At 37.7% G+C, this 11,902-nt stretch overlaps 1 long non-coding RNA gene across 1 annotated transcript; it reads left to right on the top strand.

The window, feature by feature from the left end:
- The first annotated feature begins 1,742 nt into the window (after positions 1-1,742).
- LOC118966191 lies at positions 1,743-10,962 on the top strand. Its single transcript, XR_005053458.1, has 3 exons — positions 1,743-1,903; positions 8,717-8,892; positions 10,448-10,962. It is a non-coding gene; the product is annotated as an uncharacterized LOC118966191 (long non-coding RNA).
- The last annotated feature ends 940 nt before the right edge of the window (positions 10,963-11,902 follow it).

Here is an 11,902-nt window from a genome sequence, read left to right as displayed (position 1 = left end):
AACCTCCTCCAGTGATTTAAAAAATAATAATTTTCCTGTTGAAAAGCGATATCCCAAGTATAAATGCAGTAAAGTAAACACACTAAAGAGCCTCCACCATAGAGATCAAAAGAGGAAATGGGGATGGGGTTCAGCTGGCAACTACCCTTTCCTGGTTGTTAGGCTGGCAACTACCCTTCCCTTGTTGTTAGGCTGGCAACTACCCTTCCTGGTTGTTAGGCTGGCAACTACCCTTCCTTGTTGTTAGGCTGGCAACTATCCTTCCCTTGTTGTTAGGCTGGCAACTACCCTTCCTGGTTGTTAGGCTGGCAACTACCCTTCCTGGTTGTTAGGCTGGTGAGTACCCCTTCCCTTGTTGTTAGGCTGGCTACTACCCTTCCTTTGTTGTTAGGCTGGCAACTACCCTTCCCTTGTTGTTAGGCTGGCAACTACCCTTCCTGGTTGTTCGGCTGGCAACTACCCTTCCTGGTTGTTAGGCTGGCAACTACCCTTCCTGGTTGTTAGGCTGGCGAGTACCCTTCCTGGTTGTTAGGCTAGCGAGTACCCCTTCCTGGTTGTTAGGCTAGCGAGTACCCCTTCCTGGTTGTTAGGCTAGCGAGCAAATGGGGTTAACAACTATTTATGTTATTTGATGACACTCATCAAATGAGGACCACAAACGCAAAAGTAGTTTGTAGTCCAACAAAAGTAGTCTTACATTATATTATTATTTTTAAATCTACCTAGGTGACATTGTCTGCTGAACCCCATTTCTCCCTCAAAACAGTCAGAATTCATCTAAGCTAAAACAATACATCTGTCTAATGTTTACGTTTTTGTTTGTTGCTAAGGAAGTGTTAGTCACCTCATTTTTAATATACAGTAGCTAAGGATTATTGTCCTTCAATTATCAATATTTATATAATTATCAATATTTATATAATTATCAATATTTATATAATATATCACATTTCTGAAGTTTGGTTATGGGGACGAAAGCTACTGCTATACATTTGCCCAACATCAGCTTGCTAGCTGAGCCAGTCACTGAAACGATGCTGCTAAACAACCAGTTTATCGACTTCACACACGACTTCACACACAATGTTGAATCTTTCCAACAAAAGTTAGGTAGCAAGTTACTGTAGCTAGTAGAGCTAATGCTATTATCATTGTCATGAGTTTAAGTGAAGCAGCTGTTCTGACGAAAGTCATTGCAGTCGTCTCCTGAGTCAGCTGACCCAACGATACAAAGTAAGCCTACATTTAGCGATCGCAGAGAAACATGCTAATCTAAAGGACTGATTTCTGATAACAGTCCCATTTTAATTGTTAGGGCTGCATGTCTACAACTTCATGGTAATTTTAAAAAAAAAGACCAAACCATACTTTTTATGTTATGTAAAGGTAGCTATGACAGTAAACTATCTACAATAGTTAGCGAAGAGAACAGGGTACCATTTGTGCTCCTTTGCAAAAAAAGAAAACTCATTGGGACTCCCTGCTCCAATAATAAAATATATACAAATTGTCCTGGCAGTGACAGCGAGCACAAGGAGTGGAATGTTAATCTGAACAGGTTGTGGATTTCAGGCTAAATTCCTCTCCGAACTAAAGTTAGAATATGCATTGATGTGCTTGTTATCCACATAACAATGCAAATATATTGTGGTTGAGCGAGCGCAGATCAGCTGGAACAACACGTGGAACTGCTGCTGCTGCTGACGTCACATTGGCCATTTAATAAACGACTTGACGGGCCGAGTCAGGTACACGTTTTCAGGTGCAAGAGACCAGTCTTACTCTGAGCTTCAAGGTAGTAGTAGCAGTAGTAGTAGTAGTAGTAGTATCTGGACCTACACGTTTCACTGCTTCAGAAGACACTGCTTGAAGCCTCAACATGAAGTTCACCATGACCCTGCTGGTGAGTAAAACTAGTGAAATTAGGCTTTGAATGAAAGGGGTTTCACATTGACATTGTGTGATGCAGATTACAATTTTTGGTGAGGTTACACTTCACAGTTCCTCCTATAGCTGTGGAATTACACTTGACAGTTCATTATATAGCTGTGTAATAACCCTGTAATTAAACGTGACAGGTCATTATATAGCTGTGGAATAACCCTGTAATTAAACGTGACAGGTCATTATATAGCTGTGTAATAACCCTGTAATTAAACGTGACAGGTCATTATATAGCTGTGGAATAACCCTGTAATTAAACGTGACAGGTCATTATATAGCTGTGTAATAACCCTGTAATTAAACGTGACAGGTCATTATATAGCTGTGTAATAACCCTGTAATTAAACGTGACAGGTCATTATATAGCTGAGTAATAACCCTGTAATTAAACGTGACAGGTCATTATATAGCTGAGTAATAACCCTGTAATTAAACGTGACAGGTCATTATATAGCTGTGGAATAACCCTGTAATTAAACGTGACAGGTCATTATATAGCTGTGTAATAACCCTGTAATTAAACGTGACAGGTCATTATATAGCTGTGTAATAACCCTGTAATTAAACGTGACAGGTCATTATATAGCTGAGTAATAACCCTGTAATTAAACGTGACAGGTCATTATATAGCTGAGTAATAACCCTGTAATTAAACGTGACAGGTCATTATATAGCTGTGGAATAACCCTGTAATTAAACGTGACAGGTCATTATATAGCTGTGTAATAACCCTGTAATTAAACGTGACAGGTCATTATATAGCTGTGTAATAACCCTGTAATTAAACGTGACAGTTCATTATATAGCTGTGTAATAACCCTGTAATGAAACGTGACAGGTCATTATATAGCTGTGGAATAACCCTGTAATTAAACGTGACAGGTCATTATATAGCTGTGGAATAACCCTGTAATTAAACGTGACAGGTCATTATATAGCTGTGGAATAACCCTGTAATTAAACGTGACAGGCCATTATATCGCTGAGTAATAACCCTGTAATTAAACGTGACAGGTCATTATATAGCTGAGTAATAACCCTGTAATTAAACGTGACAGGTCATTATATAGCTGTGTAATAACCCTGTAATTAAACGTGACAGGTCATTATATAGCTGTGTAATAACCCTGTAATTAAACGTGACAGGTCATTATATAGCTGAGTAATAACCCTGTAATTAAACGTGACAGGTCATTATATAGCTGTCTAATAACCCTGTAATTAAACGTGACAGGTCATTATATAGCTGTGGAATAACCCTGTAATTAAACGTGACAGGTCATTATATAGCTGTGTAATAACCCTGTAATTAAACGTGACAGGTCATTATATAGCTGTGTAATAACCCTGTAATTAAACGTGACAGGTCATTATATAGCTGTGGAATAACCCTGTAATTAAACGTGACAGGTCATTATATAGCTGTGTAATAACCCTGTAATTAAACGTGACAGGTCATTATATAGCTGAGTAATAACCCTGTAATTAAACGTGACAGGTCATTATATAGCTGTGGAATAACCCTGTAATGAAACGTGACAGGTCATTATATAGCTGTGTAATAACCCTGTAATTAAACGTGACAGGTCATTATATAGCTGTGTAATAACCCTGTAATTAAACGTGACAGGTCATTATATAGCTGTGTAATAACCCTGTAATTAAACGTGACAGGTCATTATATAGCTGTGTAATAACCCTGTAATGAAACGTGACAGTTCATTATATAGCTGTGTAATAACCCTGTAATTAAACGTGACAGGTCATTATATAGCTGTGGAATAACCCTGTAATTAAACGTGACAGGTCATTATATAGCTGTGTAATAACCCTGTAATTAAACGTGACAGGTCATTATATAGCTGAGTAATAACCCTGTAATTAAATGTGACAGGTCATTATATAGCTGTGGAATAACCCTGTAATGAAACGTGACAGGTCATTATATAGCTGTGTAATAACCCTGTAATTAAACGTGACAGGTCATTATATAGCTGTGTAATAACCCTGTAATGAAACGTGACAGGTCATTATATAGCTGTGTAATAACCCTGTAATTAAACGTGACAGGTCATTATATAGCTGTGTAATAACCCTGTAATTAAACGTGACAGGTCATTATATAGCTGTGTAATAACCCTGTAATGAAACGTGACAGGTCATTATATAGCTGTGTAATAACCCTGTAATGAAACGTGACAGGTCATTATATAGCTGTGGAATAACCCTGTAATGAAACGTGACAGTTCATTATATAGCTGTGTAATAACCCTGTAATTAAACGTGACAGGTCATTATATAGCTGTGTAATAACCCTGTAATGAAACGTGACAGGTCATTATATAGCTGTGTAATAACCCTGTAATTAAACGTGACAGGTCATTATATAGCTGTGGAATAACCCTGTAATGAAACGTGACAGTTCATTATATAGCTGTGTAATAACCCTGTAATTAAACGTGACAGGTCATTATATAGCTGTGTAATAACCCTGTAATTAAACGTGACAGGTCATTATATAGCTGTGGAATAACCCTGTAATGAAACGTGACAGGTCATTATATAGCTGTGTAATAACCCTGTAATTAAACGTGACAGGTCATTATATAGCTGTGGAATAACCCTGTAATTAAACGTGACAGGTCATTGTATAGCTGTGTAATAACCCTGTAATTAAACGTGACAGGTCATTATATAGCTGTGGAATAACCCTGTAATTAAACGTGACAGTTCATTATATAGCTGTGTAATAACCCTGTAATTAAACGTGACAGGTCATTATATAGCTGTGGAATAACCCTGTAATGAAACGTGACAGGTCATTATATAGCTGTGTAATAACCCTGTAATTAAACGTGACAGGTCATTATATAGCTGTGTAATAACCCTGTAATTAAACGTGACAGGTCATTATATAGCTGTGGAATAACCCTGTAATTAAACGTGACAGTTCATTATATAGCTGTGTAATAACCCTGTAATTAAACGTGACAGGTCATTATATAGCTGTGGAATAACCCTGTAATGAAACGTGACAGGTCATTATATAGCTGTGTAATAACCCTGTAATTAAACGTGACAGGTCATTATATAGCTGTGTAATAACCCTGTAATGAAACGTGACAGTTCATTATATAGCTGTGTAATAACCCTGTAATTAAACGTGACAGGTCATTATATAGCTGTGTAATAACCCTGTAATTAAACGTGACAGGTCATTATATAGCTGTGGAATAACCCTGTAATGAAACGTGACAGGTCATTATATAGCTGTGGAATAACCCTGTAATGAAACGTGACAGTTCATTATATAGCTGTGTAATAACCCTGTAATTAAACGTGACAGGTCATTATATAGCTGTGGAATAACCCTGTAATGAAACGTGACAGGTCATTATATAGCTGTGTAATAACCCTGTAATTAAACGTGACAGGTCATTATATAGCTGTGGAATAACCCTGTAATTAAACGTGACAGGTCATTATATAGCTGTGTAATAACCCTGTAATGAAACGTGACAGGTCATTATATAGCTGTGGAATAACCCTGTAATGAAACGTGACAGTTCATTATATAGCTGTGTAATAACCCTGTAATTAAACGTGACAGGTCATTATATAGCTGTGTAATAACCCTGTAATTAAACGTGACAGGTCATTATATAGCTGTGGAATAACCCTGTAATGAAACGTGACAGGTCATTATATAGCTGTGGAATAACCCTGTAATGAAACGTGACAGTTCATTATATAGCTGTGGAATAACCCTGTAATTAAACGTGACAGGTCATTATATAGCTGTGTAATAACCCTGTAATTAAACGTGACAGGTCATTATATAGCTGTGGAATAACCCTGTAATTAAACGTGACAGGTCATTATATAGCTGAGTAATAACCCTGTAATGAAACGTGACAGTTCATTATATAGCTGTGGAATAACCCTGTAATTAAACGTGACAGGTCATTATATAGCTGTGTAATAACCCTGTAATTAAACGTGACAGGTCATTATATAGCTGTGGAATAACCCTGTAATTAAACGTGACAGGTCATTATATAGCTGTGGAATAACCCTGTAATGAAACGTGACAGGTCATTATATAGCTGTGGAATAACCCTGTAATTAAACGTGACAGGTCATTATATAGCTGTGTAATAACCCTGTAATGAAACGTGACAGGTCATTATATAGCTGTGTAATAACCCTGTAATTAAACGTGACAGGTCATTATATAGCTGAGTAATAACCCTGTAATTAAACGTGACAGGTCATTATATAGCTGTGTAATAACCCTGTAATTAAACGTGACAGGTCATTATATAGCTGTGTAATAACCCTGTAATTAAACGTGACAGGTCATTATATAGCCGTGGAATAACCCTGTAATGAAACGTGACAGGTCATTATATAGCTGTGGAATAACCCTGTAATTAAACGTGACAGGTCATTATATAGCCGTGTAATAACCCTGTAATTAAACGTGACAGGTCATTATATAGCTGTGGAATAACCCTGTAATTAAACGTGACAGGTCATTATATAGCTGTGGAATAACCCTGTAATTAAACGTGACAGGTCATTATATAGCTGTGGAATAACCCTGTAATTAAACGTGACAGGTCATTATATAGCTGTGGAATAACCCTGTAATTAAACGTGACAGGTCATTATATCGCTGTCTAATAACCCTGTAATTAAACGTGACAGGTCATTATATAGCTGTGGAATAACCCTGTAATTAAACGTGACAGGTCATTATATAGCTGTGGAATAACCCTGTAATGAAACGTGACAGGTCATTATATAGCTGTGGAATAACCCTGTAATTAAACGTGACAGGTCATTATATAGCTGTCTAATAACCCTGTAATTAAACGTGACAGGTCATTATATAGCTGTGGAATAACCCTGTAATTAAACGTGACAGGTCATTATATCGCTGTCTAATAACCCTGTAATTAAACGTGACAGGTCATTATATAGCTGTGGAATAACCCTGTAATTAAACGTGACAGTTCATTATATAGCTGTGTAATAACCCTGTAATTAAACGTGACAGGTCATTATATAGCTGTGGAATAACCCTGTAATTAAACGTGACAGGTCATTATATAGCTGTGTAATAACCCTGTAATTAAACGTGACAGGTCATTATATAGCTGTGGAATAACCCTGTAATTAAACGTGACAGGTCATTATATAGCTGTGGAATAACCCTGTAATTAAACGTGACAGGTCATTATATAGCTGTGGAATTACACTTGACAGTTCATTATATAGCTGTGTAATAACCCTGTAATGAAACGTGACAGGTCATTATATAGCTGTGGAATAACCCTGTAATTAAACGTGACAGGTCATTATATAGCTGTGTAATAACCCTGTAATGAAACGTGACAGGTCATTATATAGCTGTGTAATAACCCTGTAATTAAACGTGACAGTTCATTATATAGCTGTGGAATAACCCTGTAATGAAACGTGACAGGTCATTATATAGCTGTGGAATAACCCTGTAATTAAACGTGACAGGTCATTATATAGCTGTGTAATAACCCTGTAATTAAACGTGACAGGTCATTATATAGCTGTGGAATAACCCTGTAATTAAACGTGACAGGTCATTATATAGCTGTGTAATAACCCTGTAATTAAACGTGACAGGTCATTATATAGCCGTGGAATAACCCTGTAATTAAACGTGACAGGTCATTATATAGCTGTGTAATAACCCTGACAGGTCATTATATAGCTGTGGAATAACCCTGTAATTAAACGTGACAGTTCATTATATAGCTGTGTAATAACCCTGTAATGAAACGTGACAGTTCATTATATAGCTGTGTAATAACCCTGTAATTAAACGTGACAGGTCATTATATAGCTGTGGAATAACCCTGTAATGAAACGTGACAGGTCATTATATAGCTGTGGAATAACCCTGTAATGAAACGTGACAGGTCATTATATAGCTGTGGAATAACCCTGTAATGAAACGTGACAGGTCATTATATAGCTGTGTAATAACCCTGTAATTAAACGTGACAGGTCATTATATAGCTGTGGAATAACCCTGTAATTAAACGTGACAGGTCATTATATAGCTGTGTAATAACCCTGTAATGAAACGTGACAGGTCATTATATAGCTGTGTAATAACCCTGTAATTAAACGTGACAGGTCATTATATAGCTGTGGAATAACCCTGTAATTAAACGTGACAGGTCATTATATAGCTGTGTAATAACCCTGTAATGAAACGTGACAGGTCATTATATAGCTGTGTAATAACCCTGTAATTAAACGTGACAGGTCATTATATAGCTGTGGAATAACCCTGTAATTAAACGTGACAGGTCATTATATAGCTGTGTAATAACCCTGTAATTAAACGTGACAGGTCATTATATAGCTGTGTAATAACCCTGTAATGAAACGTGACAGGTCATTATATAGCTGTGGAATAACACCAATTACATTAGTAATCCGCTGTGTTGACCTATTGGATTGACCTACTATTATTTAATTTGTTACTATTTAATAACAACATTGTTGAATTTGACAATCTTGTATTTTTTTGTTGCTGTGTGAATTCAGGGGTTTTTCTGCTGGTGTGTCTAGTGATGCATTTTCTGCGCAGTAACCCTTAGATTCTGCACGGAAATTCCATCAATTTAGACCAGTCCACTGGCCTAAAGATAGACCAGAACTGTCCTATGGCCAGCCTGTTTCTGGATTTGACAATGTTGCCTTGTTCTTGTGAATTTAGGCTTTGCTGCTGTCTAGTCTGGCGAGGAGCGCTCTGTGTACAAGCTCTCATAACCAATGCTGTACTGCCAGTCACAGGTGCACACCGTTGCACAACAGAATGTCACTGAACCGACTGAAAATTCCCACGCAAAACATTCATCTTGGGAAAATCTCACTGGCCCCCTGGAATTACAAGTGAGTAGCCTGGGGTTTGAATCACAATGGAGCTAGGTGGGCTGAGCACCCCTATAGCAAATCAAGAACCCCCATAAGAATTGTAATATCAACCCCACCCCCCATCCCCCCATCCCCCCAAAAAAGGTTGAATAAGGGCAAGTTGTAGCAGTAGTAGTAGTAGTACTAGTAGAATCAGCAATAGTAGTAGTAGTAGTAGTAGCAGTAGTAGCAGTAGCAGTAGTAGTAGCAGTAGTAGCAGCAGTAGCAGTAGTAGCAGCAGTAGTAGTAGTAGTAGCAGTAGTAGTAGCAGTAGTAGCAGTAGTAGTAGCAGTAGTAGTAGTAGCAGTAGCAGTAGTAGTAGTAGTAGCAGTAGCAGTAGTAGTAATAGTAGCAGTAGCAGTAGTAGTAGTAGCAGTAGTAGCAGTAGTAGTAGTAGTAGCAGTAGCAGTAGTAGTAGTAGCAGTAGTAGTAGTAGTAGTAGCAGTAGTAGTAGCAGTAGTAGTAATAGTAGCAGTAGTAGTAGCAGTAGTAGCAGTAGTAGTAGCAGTAGCAGTAGTAGTAATAGTAGCAGTAGTAGCAGTAGCAGTAGTAGTAGCAGTAGTAGCAGTAGTAGTAGCAGTAGCAGTAGTAGCAGCAGTAGTAGCAGTAGTAGTAGCAATAGCAGTAGTAGTAGCAGTAGTAACAGTAGTAGCAGTAGCGGTAGTAGTAGCAGTAGTAGTCGCAGTAGTAGCAGTAGCAGTAGCAGTAGTAGCAGCAGTAGTTGTAATAGTAATAGTAGTAGTAGTAATAGCAGTAGCAGTAGTAGCAGTAGCAGCAGTAGTAGTAGCAGCAGTAGTAGTAGTAGTAGTACCAGTAGTAGTAGTAGTAGTAGTAGTAGTAGTAGCAGCAGTAGCAGTAGTAGTAGCAGTAGTAGTAGCAGTAGTAGTAGTAGTAGTAGTAGTAGTAGCAGCAGTTGTAGTAGGAGCAACAGGAGGAGTTTTTATTGTATTTTATTTATTTAACCTTTATTTAACCAGGTAGGCTAGTTGAGAACAAGTTCTCATTTGCAACTGCGACCTGGCCAAGATAAAGCGTAGCAATTCGACACATACAACAACACAGAAGTTACACATGGAATAAACAAAACATACAGTCAATAATACAGTAGAACAAAAGAAAACAAAAAGTCTATATACAGTGAGTGCACATGAGGTAAGTTAAGGAAATAAATAGGCCATGGTGGTGAAGTAATTACAATATAGCAATTAAACATTGGAATGGTAGATGTGCAGAAGATGAATGTGCAGGTAGAGATACTGGGGTGCAAAGGAGAAAGATAAATAAATACAGTATGGGGATGAGGTAGTTGGATGGGCTGTTTACAGATGGGCTATGTACAGGTGCAGTGATCTGTAAGCTGCTCTGACAGCTGGTGCTTAAATCTAGTGAGGGAGATGTGAGTCTCCAGCTTCAGAGATTTTTGCAATTCGTTCCAGTCATGGGCAGCAGAGAACTGGAAGGAAAGGCGTAGTAGCAGTTGGTGATATTTGTTGTGGTAGCTTATTACCTAATTTTTTACTTCCTTCTCTTTAAGAATTGACACGAAAGAAAACAGGACACCACAACACATCAAGAACGCTTCCTGTTTGCCTTGTGTGGACAAGGGGCTGAAGGCAGTTCCGATTCAGTATGAGATTGATTTAATTCACAGAATAAGATGTGTTGATAAATTTGTTCCTTGTATGTGTCCTTGCTGGATTAATGTAGGCTGCACCTGTGTGAGAGAATAACTCTGTGTGTAAGAGAATAAACTGGTGTTGTATTTCTGCTATAGGTATCTTCCTGAGTAGAGTATGTATTGGCCTGCATCCCAAATGATTCCCTATTCCCTATATAGTGCACTGCAGAAACAAATATATCTTAGGGTTTTACCAGCATTTGCAACTTGAGTCTGATAATTTTCTGTACAAAACAATTAATCTGATAATACTTGTGGAATATAATTATTATTTTATTTAAACACGTGATATATGTTTTCCTGTTTCTTGAAATACTTTGCAAAGGAAACTTATATATGAAAAACTGAACTATTCATTCCTTTATAATAGATGTTCCCATCCAGAGGAACTTACGTGCATATTTTCATGCTCGTCCCCTGTGGGAATCAAACCCAACAACCCTAGCGTTGCATGTGCCATGCTCTATGAGCCACATCCTCACAAACCATTTGATGTCTCAACGTACTCAATTACTGTATTGGTCATTGTTTATCTCCATGACGATAGAAAGTCTACAGGTACAAATGTAGTTGACAAGCCTATGTACAATATTTTCTATTTTACCTTTATTTAACTAGGCAAGTCAGTTAAGAACAAATTCTTATTTTCAATGACGGCCTAGGAACAGTGGGTTAACTGCCTTGTTCAGGGGCAGAACAACAGATTTTGTACCTTGTCAGCTCGGGGGTTTGAACTTGCAACCTTCCGGTTACTAGTCCAACTCTCTAACTAGGCTACCCTGCCGCACTAATATAGCAATGTACATTTACATTAAATGGTTTGTAAGGATGGTAAATTAATATTGCACCACAAAGTGGTTGTTTAACATATAATTTGATAAAGAAAAATATTTAATTTGATGTGGATCTGTTGTGTCTTTTTCACCTTTTGATGTAAAACGTTTTTTGAGGACAAGAGTTTAGTTCTTTCTGGATTCCGTTGGAATGACAATCACAGAGAAAGAGACAGGGTTGTGTTCTTTCTGGATTCCGTTAGAATGACAATCACAGAGAAAGAGACAGGGTTGTGTTCTTTCTGGATTCCGTTGGAATGACAATCACAGAGAAAGAGACAGGGTTGTGTTCTTTCTGGATTCCATTAGAATGACAATCACAGAGAAAGAGACAGGGTTGTGTTCTTTCTGGATTCCGTTAGAATGACAATCACAGAGAAAGAGACAGGGTTGTGTTCTTTCTGGATTCCGTTAGAATGACAATCACAGAGAAAAAGACAGGGTTGTGTTCTTTCTGGATTCCATTAGAATGACAATC

Source organism: Oncorhynchus mykiss, chromosome 9 (genome assembly GCF_013265735.2).
Source record: "Oncorhynchus mykiss isolate Arlee chromosome 9, USDA_OmykA_1.1, whole genome shotgun sequence".
NCBI lineage: Eukaryota > Metazoa > Chordata > Actinopteri > Salmoniformes > Salmonidae > Oncorhynchus > Oncorhynchus mykiss.
This window is presented reverse-complemented; position numbering and strand designations above follow the sequence as displayed.